The sequence below is a fragment of the Amblyraja radiata genome, chromosome 5 (genome assembly GCF_010909765.2).
Source record: "Amblyraja radiata isolate CabotCenter1 chromosome 5, sAmbRad1.1.pri, whole genome shotgun sequence".
NCBI classification, from domain to species: Eukaryota; Metazoa; Chordata; class Chondrichthyes; order Rajiformes; family Rajidae; genus Amblyraja; species Amblyraja radiata.
Window position 1 is genome coordinate 114,191,004 of NC_045960.1, and position 24,336 is coordinate 114,215,339.

Sequence of the window (24,336 nt, forward strand, 5' to 3'; positions counted from 1 at the left end):
TACCTTCGATTTTCCCAGAATCTGCAGTTCTTTCTTGACCTGGGAATATGTTTTCTGTAGGAGGTGACGAATAAATTCAAATAGAAACTGCTTGAACAATGCACGCAATTACCAAATTCCTCATTTTATAAAAATAATCTGGCAGGTTGCCCTCAGGGAACACAGTCTATTTGCATCATTTCACAATTTAGGTACATTGGCGCCTTTGTCATATCCAGACACATCTGAGGTAAGATTGTGCCCGACACAATCTTGGTCTAGGTCACGTCATTGTGTCCTTAAACAGTAGGGCACAGCTCAATGGCCACTCCATCACAGGTACTGTCCTCCCCACCATCGAAGGGATCTACAGAAAGCGCTGTCTCAAAAAGGCAGCCAGCATCATCAGAGACCCACACCACCCTGGCCACGCTCTCATCTCGCTGCTACCATCGGGAAGAAGGTACAGGAGCCTGAAAACCGTGACCTCCAGGTTCAAGAACAGCTTCTTCCCAGCAACCATCAGGCTCTTGAACACTGCACAACACTGACCTCAGCAACTGTGATCTTCTACAGACCGTGTCTTTAGTTGCACTACAGACTATTATGGTCTGGTTATCTAGTATAGCTGTTAATTTATTGAGTTCTAGGTTACTGTATCTTTATGTACTGTACTTTATTTATTGTGTTGTAGCATTAATGTGCCCATAAATCTGCAGCAAATAAGGGTCTAAAGATAGGTCCCAACCCAAACTGGTGCCTGTCCATTCCCTTCACAGATGTGGCCTGACCCGCTGAGTTACTCCAGCACTTTGTGTTTTGTTCAACATTCCAGCATCTGCAGTTCCTTGTGTCTGCAAGTAAGAATTTCATTGTTCAGGTGCCAGTACACATGACAAAACTCCTGACTCTTGTGATAGGACCAGAATTAGGCCATTCGGCCCATCACATCTACTCCGCCATTCAATCATGGCTGATCTATCACTCCCTCCTAACCCCATTCTCCTGCCTTCTCCCCATAACCCCTGACACCCGTATTAATCAAGAATCTATGTATCTCTGCTTTAAAATGGCCTCCAGAGCCGTCTGTGGCAAATAATTCCACAGATTCACCACCCTCTGACTATAGAAATTCCTTCTCATCTCCTTCCTAAAGGAACATCCTTTAATTCTGAGGCTGACGTCTAGTCAAGAGTGTTTTATTGTCATGTGTCCTAGATAGAACAATGAAATTCCTACTTGCAGCAGCACAACACAATATGTAAACATTGAACACTGTAAACAAGATAATAAATGTGAAGAAAACAAAACAAAACAAAACTCTCCCACTAGTGGAAACATCTTCTCCATATCCACTCTATTCAAGCCTTTCACTATTCGATAAGTTTCAATGAGGTCCCTCCATATCTTTCTAAACTTCAGAGAGTACAGGCCCAGTGCCGACAAACGCTCATCATATGTTAACCCACTTTCCTGGGATCATTCTTGTAAAAGCCCTGTCCCACGGTACGAGTTCATTCCAAGAGCTCTCCAGTGTTTAAAAAAAATCAAACTCGTGGTAAGTACGGAGAATGGACGTAGCGGGTACGTCGAAGCTCGGGGACGTCTCTTAGCGGCTCGTAACGCTAACGGCAGGTACTCGGGAAGACTCGCTAACGGCAGGTAAGCTCGGGAAGACTCGTGAAGATTTTTCAACATGTTGTAAAATGTCCACGAGAGCCCCGAGTACCGACGAGCGGCCATTACCGTAAATCTCCGAGTTCGAATCAGGGCAAACTCGGGAGAACTCTTGGATTGAACTCGTACCGTGGGACAGGGCTTTTAACCTCCTCTGGACCCTCTCCAGAGCCAGCACATCCTTCCTCAGATATGGTGACCAAAATTGCTCACAATGCTCCAAATGCGGCCTGACCAGCGCCTTAGATAGAGCTCTTAAAGATAGCGGAGTCAGGGGATATGGGGAGAAGGCAGGAACGGGGTACTGATTGGGGATGATCAGCCATGATCACATAGAATGGCGGTGCTGGCTCGAAGGGCCGAATGGCCTACTCCTGCACCTATTGTCTATTGTCTATTATAGAACCTCAGCATTACATCCCTGTTTTTGTATACAAGCCCTCTTGAAATAAATGTTAACATTGCGTTTCCCTTCTTTACTACCGATTCAACTTGCTGTTTAATATTTTGAGAATCTTGCACCAGCCAGCCCCGTTTGCACCTCCAATTTCTGTATTCTCTTCTCACATCCTCTTTGTGTCTTTTGTGCAAGATTCTAAATCTCATTCCCATAGCAATCTTTCCCTCTCCACCTCTGTTTACCAGTCTTAATCCTGTCTATGGATATGACATGGACAACACACGCTGCAGCACTGGTGAGTAAGGCAAGGCAGAGCCTTTACCACCTCAGGCAACTGAGGAAATTCAGAGTCTCTCTGAGAATCCTCCAGTGCTTCTACTCAGCGGCTGTGGAAAGCATCTTGTCCGGAAATATCACCATTTGGTTTGGGAACTGCTCTGCCTAGGACAAGAAGGCTCTGCAGAGAGTAGTGCGTTCGGCCGAACGCACCATGGGAACTACACTCGCCCCCCTGCAGGACCTATACACCAGGAGGTGCAGATCCAGAGCCAGCAACATTATGGGGGACCCCTACCCCCCCAGCAACGGACTGTTCCAGCTGCTACGGTCAGGCAAACGCCTCCACTGTCACGCGGTGAGAACAGAGAGGATGAGACGGAGTTTCTTCCCACAGGCCGTCAGGACTGTAAACTCTTATCTCACCGGGGACTCATTTACTGTTGTGTTGTGTCTTTTTATTTTTATAAAATGTAAATACTGGTTCTGTTCTGTTCTGTCATTTTACACAATCCGCAGGCATTGCCACTTTCATTTCACTGCACATCTTGTTATGTTGTATGTGACAAATAAACTTGACTTGACTATTCTTTTAAATGGCTGAACTTTCATATGCCATGTGGAAGAGTGATCATCAGAGTTTCTCCGCACAAGTCCTTGGGGCTGGGATTATCATGGTCACAGTCTTAAAGGGCCTGTCCCACTTGGGCATCATTTGCCCTCAAATTAGGCCGACGCGTGGGGGGTCGCGTTATGGTGAGGCGTGGAATCCGCATGTATGTAGAGGCCCCGCGGTATTCGCAACCGCACATTCCAGTATTTCATAGTGTAACCTGCATGACATATCGCTTACACGCCACGGCTGACGTCCCGACGTCACACGTGTATCTGGCATGTATGTGGAGTTAGGGGGCGCTGCTCTGGCGGCTGCCTTGTCAGCAGCGCGTCAGTTTTTTTCAAATTTTTCTTATTTTTAGTGTGTTTTAGAGTATGTATTTTGTGTTTCTCGGTGTGTTTTGTGTGGGGGGTGGTGTGGGGGGGTGAGGGGGAAACCGCTTCGGTCGCCTCCTCCATGGAGAGGCGACTTTTTCCAGGTCGCCTCCCCCGTGGCCTAACATCAAGGATCGGCGCGGCCTTTCCCGGAGACGTGCCCGGGGCTTCAGCGGCGGGCGCAGCATGGACTCTCGATGTGGAGCGGGTGAGCCCTCGCTGGAGGGGAGCGCTCCGTTTCGCTGGCCTGGGGCAGCCGGCAGCCTGAAGCCGCAGCCTGAAGCCGCGGTCTGCAGAGCTCCAGCTGGTGCGGCGTCTACAGCCCGGGATCCCTCGTGGGGGACCCGTGGGAAGAAAAAGCTTCCACCGCCGGCACGCGGCCAACTTCTACCACGGGGCCGGCATGGACTTACCATCACCCCTGGAGGGGAGCTTCGACCGCCGGCCCTGCAGTCTACGGTGCTTCTGGCTGCGGCGGGGACTTTAAATCTTGACCGCCGGCCTGCGGCCTACAACAACTTAAAGCCGCGGTCTCCGGTGAGGAAGAGCCGATCCTGGACTGACTCTGGACTCTGGTCCTGTCCACCGGGGGGAAGTGGAGGAGGACTGGCCAAATTTTTGTGCCTTCCACCACAGTGATGAATGCTGTGGTGGATGTTTGTGTTGCATTTTGTGTGTTCTTTATTATTGTATCGCTGCTGACAACCCAAGGGGCGGGGCGCTACTCTGTGAGCGACTCGCGGCGCGTTGCTCCCGTATGTTTGTATGTGGAGCCGCGTCAAAGAGGATTTTCTGTTGCGACAGACAATAAAGTTTTCTGAATCTGAATCTGAATCTGAATGGTGACGTCACCGTGCGTCAGCATCCGTAAACATGCGATGCCGCGCGCCGCCCATACGCAGTCGGCCCGCCTTTTACGCGTCATGTAACCTCTAACCTCGTCCACACAGACCTCTTCCTGGGTTTCTTGCTAGCCTTTCTTGTTGTACTCCTGCCTGGCTGATCTGTAAGTATGGGGGCCGCTGCTAACACAAGCCTCTGTTGTTGCTGTAGTAATAAAATCTGTAGTTCTTCCATGATGGCCATGGTGCAGAATAGGGAAGCAGGGTAGTCTAACGACGTCACGCACACCAGACGGCCGTGCTGACGCACGATGACGCGCAATTCGCGCGCAACAGTCGCGCATCAGTCACTACTGGCCTGTCGCGTAAATGACACGCAAATGACGCCCACGTGGGACAGGCCCTTACGATGACAACAAACATTGGTGAACAAACATGTTCAGCTGAGTCGGGCCGGTGAATCGTCTGCCCACCCCATTCAGACTCATCCATGCCTTCACCTCCTCCCGACTGGACTACTGCAACTCACTTCTCCTTGGCATCAGCTCCACCTACATCAACCGACTCCAACTGGTCCAGAACGCAGCCGCCCGACTCATCACCCACACCAAATCCTGGCATCACATCACTCCAGTCCTCAAACAACTTCACTGGCTTCCCATCTCCCACCGGATCACCTACAAAATCCTGATCCTCACCTACAAAGCCCTCCACCATCTGGCCCCCCCATATCTCACTGACCTCCTCTCCCCCTACCAACCCTCACGGTCCCTCAGATCCACATCAGCCGGTCTCCTCTCCATCCACAAGTCCAACCTCCGCAGTCTTGGGGACAGAGCCTTCTCCAGGGCAGCTCCCAGGCTCTGGAACTCCCTCCCCCAACTGATCCGCAATTCCGTGTCCCTCACCATCTTCCAGTCCCACCTCAAGACCCATCTCTTCACCTCTGCCTATCCTTAGCCTCACGTCCCCGTCCCTTTTCATCTGTGCATTAATTGCCTCATATTGTGTTTTGTATTGAATTCTGTCTTTACTTTGTGTACTAGTCATGTCTCTACTATTTATTTCATTCCCCTTACATGTTTTTCCTCTACCTGCTAAATTTTTGTAAGGTGTCCTTGAGACTCTTGAAAGGCGCCCATAAATAAAATTATTATTATTATATTCACTCAGCTACAGAACATTTGGAAGACAACTTCACACCTTGTGAGAGGATTACGTTTACTGTAAATCTGCCTAGACTTCAAACCTTGTGCTTCTTGATTTGCATGCACCTCTCCGGGAGGTGTAACCTACTGAATATGCGGAGCTGCAAAGCAAAAGAATTCTTAGTCCCGCTATTGTCCCCGATAATCTGCCTACCTCTCCTCCATATTCACCGATCCCTGCCTAAACCACAGAACCCTCTTCTCCACAGTGGGCAACCTCCTCAAGCCTCGAGCCAACACTCTCCCTACCTCTACTCCGGTTCTCTGCAACTCATTCCTCCACTTTTTCGCTGATAAAATCAGCACCATCTATCAATCTTTATCCCCTGTGCCCGACTCCCCAGCATCTACTCCACCACCTACCAAGGCCCCTCCTTTCAACATCTCCACTGACCTCCTTACCCCTCCTCCACACTGCTTCCTCTCCCAGTTTGACCTGGTCACCCCTATTGAAATCTCCAAACTCATCAGCTCTTCCAAACCCACTACCTGCTCCCTCGACCCTCTCCCCACTCCCCTGTTGAAGTCCTGCCTCCCCGTTCTCTGCCCCTACCTCACTAATCTCTTCAACTCCTCATTGTCCCAAGGAATTGTCCCCTCCGCTTTCAAAACTGCTGCTGTTACACCAATCTTAAAGAAACCTGGTCTTGATCCCTCCTCTCTCATTAACTACCGCCCAATCTCAAACCTCCCCTTTCTTTCAAAAACCCTGGAGCGTATCGTTGCGTCGCAACTTCATTCCCACCTCCTTGCGTATAACCTACTTGAACCCCTCCAATCTGGCTTTCGCCCCCTCCATAGCACAGAAACTGCTCTCCTCAAAGTCCTCAACGACCTCCTCACCTCTGCTGACACTGGTTCCCTCAACATCCTCATCCTCCTCGACCTGAGCGCAGCCTTCGATACAGTGAACCATAACATCCTGCTCACCAGACTCAAAGACCTCGGCATTGAAGGCTCTGCACTCAGCTGGCTCCGTTCCTACCTTTCCAACAGATCCCACTTCATCTCTCTCCACAACCACACCTCTGCTACAGCCACAGTCACTCAAGGCGTTCCCCAAGGCTCCGTACTCGGCCCCCTCCTCTTCATCATCTACATCCTCCCCCTTGGTCAGATACTCCGCCACTTCAACCTGGACTTCCACTGTTACGCTGATGACACCCAGATTTACCTTGGCACCAAATCCCCCCACAACCCCCCCCTCTCCCATATCAACTCCTGTTTGTCAGCTATAAAAACCTGGATGCAACATAACTTCCTCAAACTCAACAGCGATAAGACAGAATTCCTCCTCATAGGCTCCAAAGCCACACTCAGCAAAATCAATAACCCCACTCTCACCATCGACGGCACCACTGTCTCCCCATCTCCCCAGGCCCGCAACCTTGGCGTGATCTTTGATTCCACCCTCTCCCTTGAGCCTCACATCCGCCATGTCATTAAAACCTCCTTCTTTCATCTCCGCAACATCGCCAAACTCAGACCCTCTCTCACACCGCCCGCTGCTGAAAGACTCATCCATGCCTTCATCTCCTCCCGACTGGACTATTGCAACTCACTTCTCCTTGGCATCAGCTCCACCTACATCAACCGACTCCAACTGGTCCAGAACGCAGCCGCCCGACTCATCACCCATACCAAATCCTGGCATCACATCACTCCAGTCCTCAAACAACTTCACTGGCTTCCCATCTCCCACCGGATCACCTACAAAATCCTGATCCTCACCTACAAAGCCCTCCACCATCTGGCCCCCCCATATCTCATTGACCTCCTCTCCCCCTACCAACCCTCACGGTCCCTCAGATCCACATCAGCCGGTCTCCTCTCCATCCACAAGTCCAACCTCCGCAGTTTTGGGGACAGAGCCTTCTCCAGGGCAGCTCCCAGGCTCTGGAACTCCCTCCCCCAACAGATCCGCAATTCCGTGTCCCTCACCATCTTCCAGTCCCGCCTCAAGACCCATCTCTTCACCTCTGCCTATCCTTAGCCCCACGTCCCCCTCCCTTTTCATCTGTGCATTAATTGCCTCATATTGTGTTTTGTATTGAATTCTGTCTTTACTTTGTGTACTAGTCATGTCTCTACTATTTATTTCATTCCCCTTACATGTTTTTCCTCTACCTGCTCAATTTTTGTAAGGTGTCCTTGAGACTCTTCAAAGGCGCCCATAAATAAAATTATTATTATTATATTCACTCAGCTACAGAACATTTGGAAGACAGCTTCACACCTTGTGAGAGGATGACGTTTACTGTAAATCTGTCTAGTCTTCAAACCTCGGGCTTCTTGATTTGCATGCACCTCCCCGGGAGGTGTAACCTACTGAATATGCGGAGCTGCAAAGCAAAAGAATGCAAAACCACTTCTTAGTCCCACTATTGTCCCCGATTGAAATGGGCTCAGAAATGTTATCAACTCCAGTAAAATAATAGCAAATCCCTAACATTAGATTTCAAGAAGATAAACATAAAACGCTGGAGTGACTCATCTTCGGTTTAAACCAGCATCTGAAGTTCCTTCCCACACATTAAATTCAAGAGCCAGGAGTGTATAATTGCCTTATTTACCAGCAACAGAACGGTGACATTCTTACCTGCTGCAGCTTAACAGGCCTATTTCACAAAGTGTTTCAGAAAGAACTGCAGATGCTGGAAAATCGAAGGTAGACAAAAATGCTGGAGAAACTCAGCGGGTGCAGCAGCATCTATGGAGCGAAGGAAATAGGTGATCACCTGTTCCTTCGCTCCATAGATGCTGCTTCACCCGCTGAGTTTCTCCAGCATTTTTGTCTACCTTTGACTTTTCCAGCATCAGCAGTTCCTTCTTAAACTTTTCTGTTCTTATGTTCTGATTAGGACCTGAATTCTTGCGTTTTTTTAATTGATTTATAGCGTCCAACAGAATGGGCTTCTGCAGTTTGTAATGGACGCTGCCTTTGTTGCTGGTTGCATAAGTAAATTAATAAATAGGATGCTGGAATCTTACTTGGACCACAAAGTGGTGAAGGGACTCAGTGAGTCAGGAAGCATCTGTGGAGGGAAGGAATTGATAGGTGCCGTTTCGGGTCAGGACCCTTCTGTAGACACTGAGACTCCGGCAAACCTAATTAATAAATAGTTAATAAATAAAGAAAACTAGACAAAACTAAACAGCATGTGAAAACGCTCCAGATTCAGGGACAGTTTCTTCCCAGCTGTTATCAGGCAACTGAATCATCCTACCACAACCAGAGAGCATTGCTGAACTACTATCTACCTCTATGGAGGCCCTTGGACTATCCTTGATCGGACTTTGCTGGCTTTACCGCCAAAAGACTAGGCTTGTATTCACTGGAGTGAAAAGACTAGGCTTGTATTCACTGGAGTTTAGAAGGATGAGGGGTAATCATATAAAATTATAAAAGGACTGGACAAGCTAGATGCAGGAAAATTTTTCCCAATGTTGGGCGAGTCCAGAACCAGGGGCCACAGTCTTAGAATAAAGGGGAGGCCATTTATGATGGAGGCCATCATAAAAGTGAGAAAACACTTTTTCACCCAGAGAGTTGTGAATTTGTGGAATTCCCTGCCACAGAGGGCAGTGGAGGCCAAATCACTGGATGGATTTAAGAGAGAGTTAGATAGAGCTGTAGGGGCTAGTGGAGTCAAGGGATATGGGGAGAAGGCAGGCACGGGTTATTGATTGGGGACGATCAGCCATGATCACAATGAATGGCGGTGCTGGCTCGAAGGGCCGAATGGCCTCCTCCTGCACCTATTGTCTATGTTTCTATGTTTATCTTGCGCTCAACGTTATACCCTTATCCTGTATCTATACACTGTAAATGACTCGATTGTAATCATGTTCAGTGCATTCAGAAAGTATTCAGACCCCTTCACATTTTCCACAATTTGTTACGTTACAGCCTTATATTAAAATGGATTAAATTCATTTTTTTTTATCATCAATCTACACACAATACCCCAGAATGAAGAAGTTAAAACAGGTGTTTAGAAATTTTTGCAAAGTAATTCAGGTATTCAGACCCTTTGCTATGACACTCAAAATTGAACTGAGGTTCATCCTGTTTCCATTGAATTTCCTTGAGATGTTTCTACAACTTGATTGGAGTCCACCAGTGTTAATTAAATTGATTGGACATGATTTGGAAAGGCACACACCTGTCTATATAAGGTCCCACAGTTGACAGTGCGTGTCAGAGCAAAAAACAAGCCATGAAGACGAAGGAATTGTCCGGAGACCTCCGAGACAGGATTGTGTTGAGACACAGATCTGGGGAAAGGGTATAAACACTTACACCCTATGATACCTTCGGGTCCTGCAGCATTGCAGGTCCTGAAGAGCACAGTGGCCTCCGTCATTCTTAAATGGAAGAACTTTGGAACCATCAGGACTCTTCATAGATCTTGCCGCCCGGCCAAACTGAGCAATCGGGGTAGAAGGGCCTTGGTCAGGGAGGTGACCAAGAACCCGATGGTCACTCAGACTGAGCTCCAGAGTTCCTCTGTGGAGATAGGAGAACCTTCCAGAAGGACAGCTATATCTGCAGTACTCCACCAATCAGGCCTTTATTGTAGAGTGGCCAGACGGAAGCCACTCCTCAGTAAAAGGCACATGACAGCCCACTTGGAGTTTGCCAAAAGGCACCTAAAGGACTTTCAGACCATGAGAAACAAGATTGCCTGGCCTGATGAAACCAAGATTGAACTCTTTAGCCTGAATGCCAAGCGTCACGTCTGGAGGAAACCAGGCACCGCTCATCACCTGGCCAATACCATACCTATGGTGAAGCATGGTGGTGGCAGCATCATGCTGTGGGGATGTTTTTCAGTGGCAGGAACTGGGAGACTAGTCAGGATTGAGGGAAGGATGAATGGAGCAAAGTACAGAGAGATCCTTGATGAAAACCTGCTCCAGATGTCTAGACCTCAGACTGGGGCGGAGGTTCACCTTCCAACAGGACAACAACCCTAAGCACACAGCCAAGACAACGCAGGAGTGGCTTTGTGACAAGTCTGTGAATGTCCGTAAGTGGCCCAACCAGAGCCCGGACTTGAACCCGATCGAACACCTCTGGAGGGACCTGAAAATAGCTGTGCATCGATGCTCCCATCCAACCTGACAGAGCTTGAGAGGACCTGTAGAGAAGAATGGGAGAAATTACCCAAATACAGGTGTGCCAAGCTTGTAGCATCATACCCAAGAAGACTTGAGGCTATAAACGCTGACAAAGGTGCCTCAACAAAGTACTGAGTAAAGGGTCTGAATACTTATGTAAATGTGATATTTCAGTTAGAAACATAGAAATTAGGTGCAGGAGTAGGCCATTCGGCCCTTCGAGCCTGCACCGCCATTCAATATGATCATGGCTGATCATCCAACTCAGTATCCTGTACCTGCCTTCTCTCCATACCCCTTGACCTCTTTAGCCACAAGGGCCACATCTAACTCCCTCTTAAATATAGCCAATGAACTGGCCTCAACTACCTTCTGTGGCAGAGAATTCCAGAGATTCACCACTCTCTGTGTGAAAAATGTTTTTCTCATCTCGGTCCTAAAAGATTTCCCCCTTATCCTTAAACTGACCCCTTGTTCTGGACTTCCCCAACATCGGGAACAATCTTCCTGCATCTAGCCTGTCCAACCCCTTAAGAATTTTGTAAGTTTCTATAAGATCCCCCCCTCAATCTTCTAAATTCTAGCGAGTACAAGCTGAGTCTATCCAGTCTTTCTTCATATGAAAGTCCTGACATCCCAGGAATCAGTCTGGTGAACCTACTCAAGTTATTTCTTTTTAATTATTTTGCAAAAATTACTAAACACCTGTTTTTGATTTTTGATTGTGGGGTATTGTGTGTAGATTGAAGGTTTAAAAATAAAAATAATTTAATCCATTTTAACATAAGGCTGTAACGTAACAAAATGTGGAAAAAGTGAAGGGGTTTCTGAATGCACTGTATTGTTTTTCCGCTGACTGGTTAGCACCTAACAAAAGCTTTTCACTGTACCTCGATACACGTGACAATAAACTAAACTACACATGTAACAGGCCTTTCGGCCCAACTCATCCTTCCTGAGCACGTTGCCAAACTTATCTGGTTTCACTTGCCTGCTCCTGAACCTTATCCCTCTAAACCTTTCAGCCATGTACTTATCTAAGCAACTATAACATGTCATGATTCTACCTGACTCAACTCCCCTTGTCACTTGTCAGGCTTTGTGTCATCCTCATCTTCTTTCGAATGAATGAATAAGTTTATTGGCCAAGTATTCACATACAAGGAATTTGCCTTGGTGCTCCACCCGCAAGTGCCAACATGACGTACAGTGACAGTTACGAATGACACATAAAATGTTAAACATTAATAATAAAACATTATCGATTAAACATGTGAATGAAATAAAATACCAGTGAAAAAGGAGGCTACAGATTTTTGGTTATTGAGTAGAGCAACTACTCGTGGATAAAAGCTGTTTTTATGTCTGGCTGTGGCAGCTTTGGAACTCAAATCATGGGTCAGGCAGCATCTGTGAAGGGAATGGACAAACAAAAGTTTCCTCAGACTGAAGAATGGCCCTGACCAGAAAAGGTGACCATGTACAGGTATTCCGACAAGGGGGGAGGCAATCTTAGATCTGGTCCTGTGTAATGAAGCAGGATTAATTAAAAATGTCATAGTTAGGGACTCGTTGGGAACAATTGACCACAATATGGTCGAATTCCATATTCAAATAGAAGGGGAGCAGGTTGAAACTCAGGCTAGGGTGCTTAGTCTAAATAAGGGGGATTATGAAGGTATGAGGACTGAGCTGATCAAAGTTGACTGGGATAGCAGACTCAAGAATAAGACGGTACATGAGCAGTGGTGTACGTTTAAGGGTCTACTGTATAACCTTCAAGATAAATTTATTCCTATGAAGAAAAAAAGGGGTAAGGGTAAGAACAGTCAGCCATGGCTCAGTAAAGCTATAAAGGATAGTATTCGGCTGAAGGCAAGGGCATATAAGGTAGCCAGAGGTAGTGGGAGGGCAGAGGATTGGGAAGCATTTAAAGGTCAGCAAAAAGTAACTAAGAGATTAATTAAGACGGGGAAAATAGGCTATGAAAGGAATTTAGCGAACAACATAAAAACTAATAGTAAGAGTTTTTATAGCTATATAAGAAGAAAAAGGGTGGCTAAGGTGAACGTTGGTCCATTGGAGGGTGAGACTGGAGAGTTGTTGGTGGGGAACATGGAAATGGCAAAGGCATTAAACGAGTATTTTGTATCAGTCTTCACCATAGAAGACACAAAAAATATTCCAACGCTGGATAAACAGGAGGCGGTAGGAATGGAGGAGCTAAATACTATTAAGATCACCAAGGAGGTGGTATTAGGGAAATTAATGAGACTGAAGGAGGATAAATCCCCTGGGCCTGATGGATTACATCCAAGGGTCTTGAGGGAGATAGCAGTGGGGATTGTAGATGCATTGGTGATAATTTTCCAAAACTCCCTGGAGGCAGGAACGGTCCCAGTGGATTGGAAAATGGCCAATGTAACACCTATATTTAAGAAAGGTGGTCTAACATCGGTGGTGGGTAAAATGTTGGAGACAATTATTAAAGAATCACTAACGGGCCACTTGGATAAACATGACTTCATCAGGCAGAACCAGCATGGTTTTGTGAAGGGGAAATCGTGTTTAACGAATCTGCTCGAATTCTTTGAGGAAGTAGCAACCCGAGTGGATAAAGGGGAACCGGTGGATGTGGTATACTTGGACTTCCAAAAGGCTTTTGACAAGGTGCCACATAAGAGACTATTGCTAAAAATAAAAAATTGTGGGATTGGGGGTAATATATTAGCATGGGTAGAGGATTGGCTAACGAATAGGAAGCAGAGAGTGGGGATAAATGGTTCATACTCGGGATGGCAACCGGTAACTAGCGGGGTTCCGCAAGGGTCGGTGCTGGGACCCCAGTTGTTCACAATTTATATAAATGATTTGGAGGAGGGAACCAAGTGTAATATATCAAAATTTGCGGACGATACGAAAATGGGAGGGAAAGTAGGGGATGAGGAGGATAGGAAGAGTCTGCAAAAGGATATAGATAAGCTAGGTGAGTGGGCAACAACTTGGCAGATGAAATTTAATACTAATAAATGTGAAGTCATTCACTTTGGGGAAAAAAATGATAGGGCAAGTTATTTTCTAAATGAGGAGGAGCTGCGTTGTAATGCAACGCAAAGGGATCTAGGGGTATTAGTACATGAATCACTAAAAGTCAGTATGCAGGTGCATCAAGCAATCAGGAAGGCCAATGGAGTTTTGGCCTTTATTGCTAGGGGGATTGAGTATAAAAACACGGAGGTCTTGCTGCAGCTGTACACGGTATTAGTGAGACCACATTTGGAATACTGTGTACAGTTCTGGGGTCCATACTTAAGAAAGGATGTACTAGCCCTGGAGGCAGTGCAGCGAAGGTTTACAAGATTAATTCCTGCAATGAGGGGATTGACATATGAGGAAAGGTTAAGTAAGCTGGGACTCTACTCTTTGGAGTTTAGAAGAATGAGAGGCGATCTCATTGAAACGTATAAGATCGTAAGGGGCCTTGATCGGGTGGATGCACCGAGGATGTTCCCAATGATCGGGGAGGCTAGAACTAGGGGACATAGTTGCAGAGTGAGGGGGGGCTCTTTTAAAACTGAGATGAGGAAGAACTTCTTCACCCAGAGGGTGGTTAGTTTGTGGAATTCACTGCCCCAGGGAGCAGTGGAAGCAGAAACGTTAAATATATTTAAGTCAAAAATAGATGGTTTTTTAGCTGCCAAGGGGATAAGGGGCTACGGGGAGAGGGCAGGGATATGGACCTAGGTATGGTTAGTATAGTAGACCTGAGTGATCTCCTGGACAAGTGTCGATCGCCTGGATTGGGGTCGGAGAGGAATTTCCCGGATTTTTTTCCCAAATTGAACCTGGGTTTTTATCCGTTTTTTTGCCTCCCCCAGGAGATCACGCGGTTCTTGGGGTGGAGAGGGGTGATAGCGGTATAAAGGGGAGGGTAGTGTCTTGTGTTCTGTGTCTTGTGTCTACTGTTTGTGGGTAAGTGTGTCTGTTTAGTGTTCAGCCATGAGTGAATGGCGGTGCGGGCTCGACGGACCTGGTGGTCTACTCTCGCACCTACTTTCTATGATTCTATGATTCTATGATTCTATGATTCCTCCACAGCTGCTACCTGGCATGGTGACTTCCTCCAGCACTTTCATATGAAGAAAGACTGGATAGACTCGGCTTGTTTTGCTCTAGATTTTAACAGTCTGCATTGCAAATATTTATGATAGCACTGTATATCAGTTCCTCCAGCAGTTTCTTTCAAGAGAGTTTTATTGTCGTGTGTCCCAGATAGAACAATGACATTCTTACTTGCAGCAGCACAACAGAATATCGTACAGCTCTTAGGGCTAAAGGAATCGAGGGATATCGGGGAAAAAACAGGAACAATATGATCAGCCATAGAAACATAGAAAATAGGTGCAGGAGGAGGCCATTCGGCCCTTCGAGCCAGCACCGCCATTCATTGTGATCATGGCTGATCATCCCCAATCAATAACCTGTGCCTGCCTTCTCCCCATATCCCTTGATTCCACTAACCCCTAGAGCTCTATCTAACTCTCTCTTAAATCCATCCAGTGACTTGGCCTCCACTGCCCTCTGTGGCAGAGAATTCCACAAATTCACTACTCTCTGGGTGAAAAGGTTTTTTCTCAACTCAGTCTTAAATGGCCTCCCCTTTATTCTAAGACTGTGGCCCCTGGTTCTGGACTCGCCCATGATCATATTGAATGGCGGTGCTGGCTCAAAGGGCCGAATGGCCTATTCCTGCACCTATTGTCTATGTCTCTACTGTAAACTGCATTATGAACATGAATCTCTGAATCTTGTTCAATATTCCAGCATCTGCGGTCTCTGGTGACACTTGTGTTCTTAGTTTAGATTTCCTGGATTCTTGAAAGGGAAGACACAGAGTGCTGGAGTAACTCAGCGGGTCAGGCAGCATCTGTGGAGAACATGGATAGGTGACGTTTCACAGAGTGCTGGAGTAACTCAGTGGGTCAGGCAGCATTGGGTGGCGTTTCGTGTCGAAACCCTTCTTCAGACTGGGTGGTTGTGAGATGGTCTTTGGCGAGGAACAGAAAAATAAGATCAGACGGAGAGCAAGCTGCAGAAACTAGCTGTGGTATTTGAGTCATGGGTTTTGCCATTAATATTGTCTATGGGACGGGGGGGGGAGGGGAGGCAAGAACTAGAGGCAATTTTGAATCGTGGCTGTCAGAGCAAGCAGCACCATCATCCCCATCAATCGCATCAATCAGTTTTAAAATGCCTTCCCTCTTTAATCCTTATCAAGTGTCAATGTTCCAAATAACACCCAGTCATTTAAGGTGGTTGCCTTTCTGATTGCTTTTGTGATGATATTGCCTTTTCTGCAAATGTCCCCTCCTGCCCCCAATAGGTGTAAATTGGTTGGATGTAAATCAGCTCTCCGCATGTGAATGGGTGAGCTGCCGGACACAAAAGATCGATACACTTCAAATGGCCACACTCGACCCGAGTCAACATCCGCCAGGCTCGTTAATCACCCCTTCCCCACCAGCCTGTCCAACGCCACAGAATAAATCCAACATCTCCTGATTATAAATCGTGGCCTTGACTTTCACCAACAGCTAAATGAATTTCGCCACGCGCCTGAGATAGCGATAGATTTGGACTTGCATTAATCACTTAGAACGGAGACCAGGAAAGACTGTTTCTCACAGAGAGTTGTGAGTCTGTGGAACTCTCTGCCTCAGAGGGAGGCAAGTTCTCTGGATGCTTTCAATAGAGAGCTAGATAGGGCTCTTAAAGATAGGGGATATGGGGAGAAGGCAGGAACGGGGTACTGATTGGGGATGATCAGCCATGATCACATTGAATGTCGGTGCAGGCTCGAAGGGCCGAATGGCCTACTCCTGCACCTGTTGTCTAAACATGACAGAACACAGATCATTACCTCACCAACTATAATCTACAATATGCTGTGCCTCTGGTTGCACGCCACACTTCAGTTTTGCACTATTAAGGTCACCTATACTCCGGTTATTAATTTATTATACTTTAGATTATTGTATTGTTAATTGTGTGGTTGCCTCAATGGGCCTGTAGAGTTGCAGCAAGTAGGAATGTTGTTGTTTCATTGCCAGTATAAGTATTAATTAAATGTTGATTTGACTCATGAGGTCAATGAATCAATGAAGTTGAGACTGCAATATTGGCTTCTAGGTTTTGGGTTATTAATGTCTCACGTACCAAGGTTTTTCAACTGAGGGGATGGTATGGGCGAGTGGTGGGGTCACGTTGGAGGTGGCGGAAATGGCGGAGGATTATGTGTTGTATTTGCCGGCTGGTGGGGTGAAAGGTGAGGACCAGAGGGACTCTGCCCTTGTTGCGAGTGCGGGGATGGGGGAGAGAGAGCAGTGTTACGGGGTATGGATGAGACCCTGGTGTGAGCTTCGTAACACTGCTCTCTCTCCCCATCCCCGCACTCGCAACAAGGGCAGAGTCCCTCTGGTCCTCACCTTTCACCCCACCAGCCGCCAAATACAACACATAATCCTCCGCCATTTCCGCCACCTCCAACGTGACCCCACCACTCGCCACATCTTCCCATCTCCCCCTATCTCTGCCTTCCGCAAAGACCGCTCCCTCCGCAACCCCCTTGTCAATTCTTCCCTTCCCTCCCGCACTACCCCCTCCCCGGGCACTTTCCGTTGCAACCGCAAGAAATGCAACACCTGTCCCTTCACCTCCCCCCTCGACTCCATTCAAGGACCCAAGCAGTCGTTCCAGGTGCGACAAAGGTTCACCTGTATCTCCTCCAACCTCATCTACTGCATCCGCTGCTCTAGATGTCAGCTGATTTACATCGGTGAGACTAAGCGGAGGTTGGGCGATCGTTTCGCCGAACACCTCCGCTCAGTCCGCAATAACCTACCTGAACTCCCGATGGCTCAGCACTTCAACTCCCCCTCCCATTCCCAATCCGACCTCTCTGTCCTGGGTCTCCTCCATTTCCAGAGTGAGCAACAGCGGAAATTGGAGGAACAGCACCTCATATTCCGTCTGGGGACCTTGCGTCCGGATGGCATTAACATTGAATTCTCCCAATTTTGCTAGCCCTTGCTGTCTCCTCCCCTTCCTTAACCCTCTAGCTGTCTCCTCCCATCCGCTCGGGCTCCTCCTCCTCCTCCCCTTTTCCTTCCTTCTCCCCCCCACCCCCCATCAGTCTGAAGAAGGGTTTCGGCCCGAAACTTCGCCTATTTCCTTCGCTCCATAGATGCTGCTGCACCCGCTGAGTTTCTCCAGCAATTTTGTGTACCTTCGATTTCCAGCATCTGCAGTTCCTTCTTGAACACTATCTAAATGGTGTCAAGTTGGGAAAAGGGGAAGTACAACGGGATCTGGGGGTCCTTGTTCATCAGTCTATGAAAGTAAGCATGCAGGTACAGCAGGCAGTGAAGAAAATGAATGGCATGTTGGCCTTTATAACAAGAGGACTTGAGTATAGGATCAAAGAGGTCCTTCTGCAGTTGTATAGGGCCCTAGTGAGACCACACCTGGAGTATTGTGTGCAGTTTTGTTCTCGAACTTTGATGGAGGACATTCTTGCTATTGAGGGAGTGCAGCGTAGGTTCACAAGATTAATTCCCGGGATGGCGGGATATCATATGCTGAGAGAATGGAGCGGCTGGGCTTGTACACTCCAGAGTTTAGAAGGATGAGAGGACATCTCATTGAAACATAAGATTATTAAGGGCTTGGAGACACCAGAGGCAGGAAACATGTTCCCGATGTTGGGGGAGTCCTGAACCGGGGGCCACAGTTTAAGAATAAAGAGTAAGCCATTTAGATCGGGGATGAGGAAACAATTTTTCACACAGAGAGTGGTGAGTCTGTGGAATTCTCTGCCTCAGAGGGCGGTGGAGGCCCGTTCACTGGATGCTTTCAAGAGAGAGCTAGATAGGGCTCTTAAAGATAGCGGAGTCAGGGGATATGGGGAGAAGGCAGGAACGGGGTACTGATTGGCGTTGATCACACATGATCACATTGAATGGCGGTACTGGCTCGAAGGGCCAAATGGCCTCCTCCTGCACCTATTGTCTATTGTCTATTGAGACTAGACCAAGGGGGACCCGTTGTGTCTTGTCCCCTCAATGCCCGGTTGCAGTGGCGGTGGGGGGTGGCCTGCGGTGTCACACCCACACACACTAACCACTCCCTTGATATTATATTAATATTATTCATTTGCTCCTTTTACCCCATCCCCGCCCTATCCACTCACGCATAGCCCCCAACTCGCAGGCGCGTCTGGAGAGGGAGGAGGGGTAGAGAGAGAGGCAGAGAGAGAGAGGGGGCAGAGACAGAGAGAGAGGGGGGAGAGAGGTGTGAGAGAGAATGGGGGAAGAGAGAGAGGGGGAGAGAGAAGGGACAGAGAGGAGGGAGAGAGCAGATGTGTGGAGCAAGCTTTTTTTAACGTGCAATTTTGGTGTTTTTGAGGCTTTTGGATAGGCACGTGGATATGCAGGGAATGGTGGGATGTGGATCATGTGCAGGCAGAGAAGAGTTGGTCTTGGCATGGTGTTCACCAACATAATGGGCCGAAGGGCCTGTTCCAATGGAATAATTAAACACTCTGCACTTGGGGAACAGGGCCTGGAGATGGTTCACCAGGATACTGCTTCCAACTACGAACATTGCTCTTTGCTGGTTCACTTTGTGCCACACTGCACAACACTTTGATGGCCCAAAGGATGAAAGGATGTTTGTCCACGTTTTATTGAACCTTCATTTGCGTGGTTGGGAGCGGGAACTAAACAAAACACTTCCCGGCAACGAGGGGGATGTGAACAAACGGTGACTCACCCAAACTCTTCCCGTAAATGGCTCTCAACAACAATTTGAAGAAAGATTGGGACTTGGTGGAAAAGGATAGTTTATTTTTCCCCACTAATCTATGTCTTAACTTTTCTCCTGCGCTCTCAGAAATATTTACCTGCTTTCTTGGACAAGTGATGTAGCCTAGAGTGTCATTTGGAAATATACTGAAAGTTTTGGCATGGATCCAGGGGGAGCTAGCTAACTGGATACAGAATCCACATGAGTCACAGAGTCAGACGAGGAAACGTTTTTTCTTACAGAGAGTTGTGAGTCTGTGGAATTCTCTGCGTCAGAGGGCGGTGGAGGCAGGTTCTCTGGATACTTTAAAGAAAGAGCTAGATAGGGCTCTTAAAGATAGCGGAGTCAGGGGATATGGGGAGAAGGCAGGAACGGGGTACTGATTGGGGATGATCAGCCATGATCACATTGAATGGCGGTGCTGGCTCGAAGGGCCGAATGGCCTACTCCTGCACCTATTGTCTATTGTCTATTGTCAATGCCCCTTTCCTATCCTTGTCGGCACTGGGCCTGTACTCACTGGAGTTTAGAAGGATGAGGGGGAACCTCATTGAAACTTACAGAATAGTGAAAGGCTTGGATAGAGTGGATGTGGAGAGGATGTTTCCACTAGTGGGAGAGTCTATGACTAGAGGTCACAGCCTCAGAATTAAAGGATGTTTTTTTAGGAAGGAGATGAGGAGGAATTTCTTTGGTCAGAGGGTGGTGAATCTGTGGAATTCTTTGCCACAGACGGCTGTGGAGGCCAAGTGAGTGGATATTTTTATGGCAGAGATAGATAGATTCTTGATTAGTGCATGTGTCAGTGGTTATGGGGAGAAGGTGCAGGAAAGAACAGCAGATGCTGGTTTACATCGAAGGTAGACAGAGATAGAATGTAGACGGGGACAGTAAGACTGGTGGTAGAACTGGGAAGGGGGAGGGGATGGAGAGAGAGAGGGAAAACAAGGGCTATCTGAAGTTAGAAAAGTCAACGTTCATACCGCTGGGGTGTAAGCTGCCCAAGCGAAATACGAGGTGCTGTTCCTCCAATTGCCTCACTCTGACAATGGAGGAGGCCCAGGACAGAAAGGTCAGATTGGGAATGGGAGGGGGAGTTGAAGTGCTGAGCCACCGGGAGATCAGGTTGGTTTAGGCGGACTGAGCGGAGGTGTTCAGCTAAACGATCGCCGAGCCTGCGCTTGGTCTCGCCGATGTAGAGCAGCTGACACCTGGAACAGCGGATCCAGTGGATGATGTTGGAGGAGGTGCCTCACCTGGAAAGACTGCTTGGGTCCTTGGATGGAGTCGAGGGGGGAGGTGAAGGGTCAGATGCTGCATCTCCTCCGGTTGCAACGGGGAAAGTACCTGGGGAGCGGGTGGTTTGGGTGGGTCACCCCTCAAACACTGGCTTTCTAGAGACACCAATGCAATGTAGTCCTTGTAGCTGGCAAATGGGCATCAACTTGTGCATCGGTCATTGCTCTGCCCACGACACTGACATGACAGGTTGATGGTAACAAAGGGTGAATCCTCTGCTCAATGACAGAGCAATGCAGTTGAACACCATCAGCCCGCTGAGATCATGGCTGTGTGGACTAAAGATCCTACAGCGAGCAAGATGGTCCACTCGACGAAAAAGACGTAGTACGGTCATGGGCAGATTCACGGGTAATTTTCAGCCCCATTTCCGTAATCGGCTTCCGTCTCCGCACCAAAGATCCCGTAGGATACGAGTGCGGAGACGGAAGCCGGTTACGGAAACATCCTCGTAAAGATAAAAGTTATTTGTGAAAAATCTTCTCCTCATCTTCAGAATTATAATTTATTAACACAAACTATTCCCCCGCAACGTTGATTACACTGCGAGTCGGGTCGGGTCGAGTTACTGAAATGGATGAAAAAAAGGCCCACGTTCCGCTCCGTTACGTACTACACGTCAGCCCATTGTATTTAGCAGGAGTGGCCTATCTTGCTCCGCTATAGGATCTTTGGTGTGGACTGCCCATCCTCAAACCTTGCACCAGGTTCAGGCTCGCATCATAACAATGCAATCTTCTTCTTGCGTGTGGCGTGCACAGCCTAAAGTTGTAGGACAACTTGTTCTATTTGATCTTATTTGATTGTGCACGCCGGGTTGATTGCATTCGTCGAAACAGGGCGGACCACGTGAAGGTTGCAATCTCCCACTGCATAACACTGCAATGAGTCAACAGAGGACAATTGTCTTTAGGTAGACAAAAATGCTGGAGAAACTCAGCAGGTGAGGCAGCATTTATGGAGCGAAGAAAATAGGCAGCGTTTCGGGCTGAAACCCTTCTTCAGACAATAGTCTTTGTTTTGGCAAGCAAGTTGTTGCTTTTCCCTCATCCCAGATAATCGGCACTAGGCCAATTCCAGCATCTGATTGCAGATAGAGCAGTCAGGGGGTGGAAAGGGACTTCCCCAGGCTGGGTGACTCTCTTTCTCACTGCCCAAGCAGGTGAAACCTGAGGAGGAGGAGGAGCAGAATAATATATCTCTTCCCTCATTTACACTCTCCTAAAGCAGAAGGAAGTCCCATACTAAGCTTCTGGCCTAGAATGATAGTAGCACTCAAACAGGAGCCATGTCATTATGCACTGTTTTCTCCGGAGGTCCCAGCTACACTTGTGAGCCTATAAAGGTATATAGAATTACGGAAGGTTATTCTTCCAGGGTTCAAATGTCAAGGACCAGGGGGCATAGATTTAGGGTAAAGGGTCTGTCCCACTTTCACGACCTAATTCACGACCTCTGCCGAGTTTGCCTTTGACTCAAACTCGCAGCATGGTCGTCACGAGATCGTGGGTAGGTGGTAGCAGGTTGTGATGTTAGTCGTGGGTACTCGTGGCATCAAGTAGGTCGGGGCGTTTTTCTAGCATGATGAAAAATGTCCACGAGTAAAAAAGGTTGTGAATGAGGTCGTGAAAGTGGGTCAGGCCCTTCAGAGGGACATTGTTTAAAGGAGATGTGTAGGGCATGTTGCCTACACAGAGGGTGGTGAGTGCCTAGATCGTGCTGCCGGGGGTGGTGGAGGAGGTAGATGGTGGTGTTTAGAAGGCGTTTTTAGATCGGCATTTGAATATGCAGGGGATGGAGTGGTATTGATCATGTGCACGCAGACGAGATTAGTTTACCTCAGCTTAAGTTCATAAATTGTAGGAGAAGAATTCGGCCATTCGGCCCATCAAGTCTACTCCGCCATTCAATCATGGCTGATCTATTTCCCCTCTAGACCTCATTCTTCTGCTTCTGTTTCTTCCGCTTTCCCAATAGTGGTCTAACCCAGATTTGGGCAGTGACTCCATTATAATCAAAGGTAGACAAAAATTGCTGGAGAAACTCAGCGGGTGAGGCAGCATCTGTGGAGCGAAGGAAATAGGTGACGTTTCGAGCTGATACCCTTCTTCAGACTGATGTGGGGGAGGGGCGGGAAGAAGAAAGGAAGAGGCGGAGACAGTGGGCTGTGGGAGAGCTGGGAAGGGGAGGGGAAGGAGGGAGAAAGCAAGGACTACCTGAAATTGGAGAAGTCAATGTTCATAATACTGGGGTGTAAACTACCCAAGCGAAATATGAGGTGCTGCTCCTCCAATTTGTGGTGGGACTCACTCTGGCCATGGAGGAGGCCCAGGACAGAAAGGTGGGATTGGGAATGGGAGGGGGAGTTGAAGTGCTGAGCCACCGGGAGGTCAGGTTGGTTAATGTGAACTGTGTGGAGGTGTTGGCCGAGCCATTATAGTGGTGATCCTGTTCTGCAAGAGTCTTCTACTCCCCTACACCCACCTGAGACAGTAATGCAACTCAATTTCCAGCCTCTGGCTCATCCCAAGTGTGATCATCCCGTAGTGACAGCCAGGTCTTCAGCTGGTGTTATTTGTAATGTCCTTTCTCCTCCTTGAATTCTTCCTGAAAGCCCACCTCTTTGTCATTTGTCTGCAGTTGTACAGGGCTCTGGTGAGACCACATCTGGAGTATTGTGTACAGTTTGGTCTCCTAATTTGAGGAAGGACATCCTTGTGATTGAGGCAGTGCAGCGTAGGTTCACGAGAATGATCCCTGGGATGGCGGGACTGTCATATGAGGAAAGATTGAAAAGACTAGGCTTGTATTCACTGGAGTTTAGAAGGATGAGGGGGTATCTTATAGAAACATATAAAATTATAAAAGGACTGGACAAGCTAGATGCAGGAAAAATGTTCCCAATGTTGGGCGAGTCCAGAACCAGGGGCCACAGTCTTAGAATAAAGGGGAGGTCATTTAAGACTGAGGTGAGAAAAAACGTTTTCACCCAGAGAGTTGTGAATTTGTGGAATTCCCTGCCACAGAGGGCAGTGGAGGCCAAGTCACTGGATGGATTTAAGAGAGAGTTAGATAGAGCTCTAGGGGCTAGTGGAGTCAAGGGGATATGGGGAGAAGGCAGGCACGGGTTATTGATTGGGGACGATCAGCCATGATCACAATGAATGGCGGTGCTGGCTTGAAGGGCCGAATGGCCTCCTCCTGCACCTATTGTCTATGTTTCTATGTTTCTATGGCGCGATAAAGCATGGGAACAGGCCCTTCGGCCCACCTTGCCCACACTGGCCAACATGTCCCCTCTACACTTGTCCCATCTGCCCATGTTTAGTCCATATCCCTCCAAACCTGTCCTATCCATGTACCTGCCTAACTGTTTCATAAATGCACCATCAACTACCTCCTCTGGCAGCTAATTCCATACACCCATCACACTATGTGTAAACAAAGTTGCCCCTTGGGTTCCTATTAAATCTTTCCCCTTCCATTTAAACCTATGTCCTCTGGTCCTCGATTCCCCTACTCTGGGCAAGAGACTCTGTGCATCTAGCTGATCTATTCCTCTCATGATTTTGTACACCTCTATAAGATCTCCCCTCATCCTCCTGAATTGTCCGATTGTCAAATTGTCAAATTCTCCTGAATTTGAACACCAGCCTTCACATGCGCATCAGCAATGTTT

At 47.8% G+C, this 24,336-nt stretch overlaps 1 protein-coding gene and 1 long non-coding RNA gene across 2 annotated transcripts in view; one reads left to right on the forward strand and one right to left on the reverse strand.

The window, feature by feature from the left end:
- Nucleotides 1-24,336, forward strand: part of acoxl (acyl-CoA oxidase like) — a 311,202-nt gene that overhangs the window by 240,343 nt on the left and 46,523 nt on the right. The window lies entirely within an intron of this gene.
- Nucleotides 492-16,498, reverse strand: LOC116973716. Its single transcript, XR_004412114.1, has 3 exons — nucleotides 16,465-16,498; nucleotides 7,655-7,660; nucleotides 492-573 (listed from the first exon to the last, which is right to left on the reverse strand). It is a non-coding gene; the product is annotated as an uncharacterized LOC116973716 (long non-coding RNA).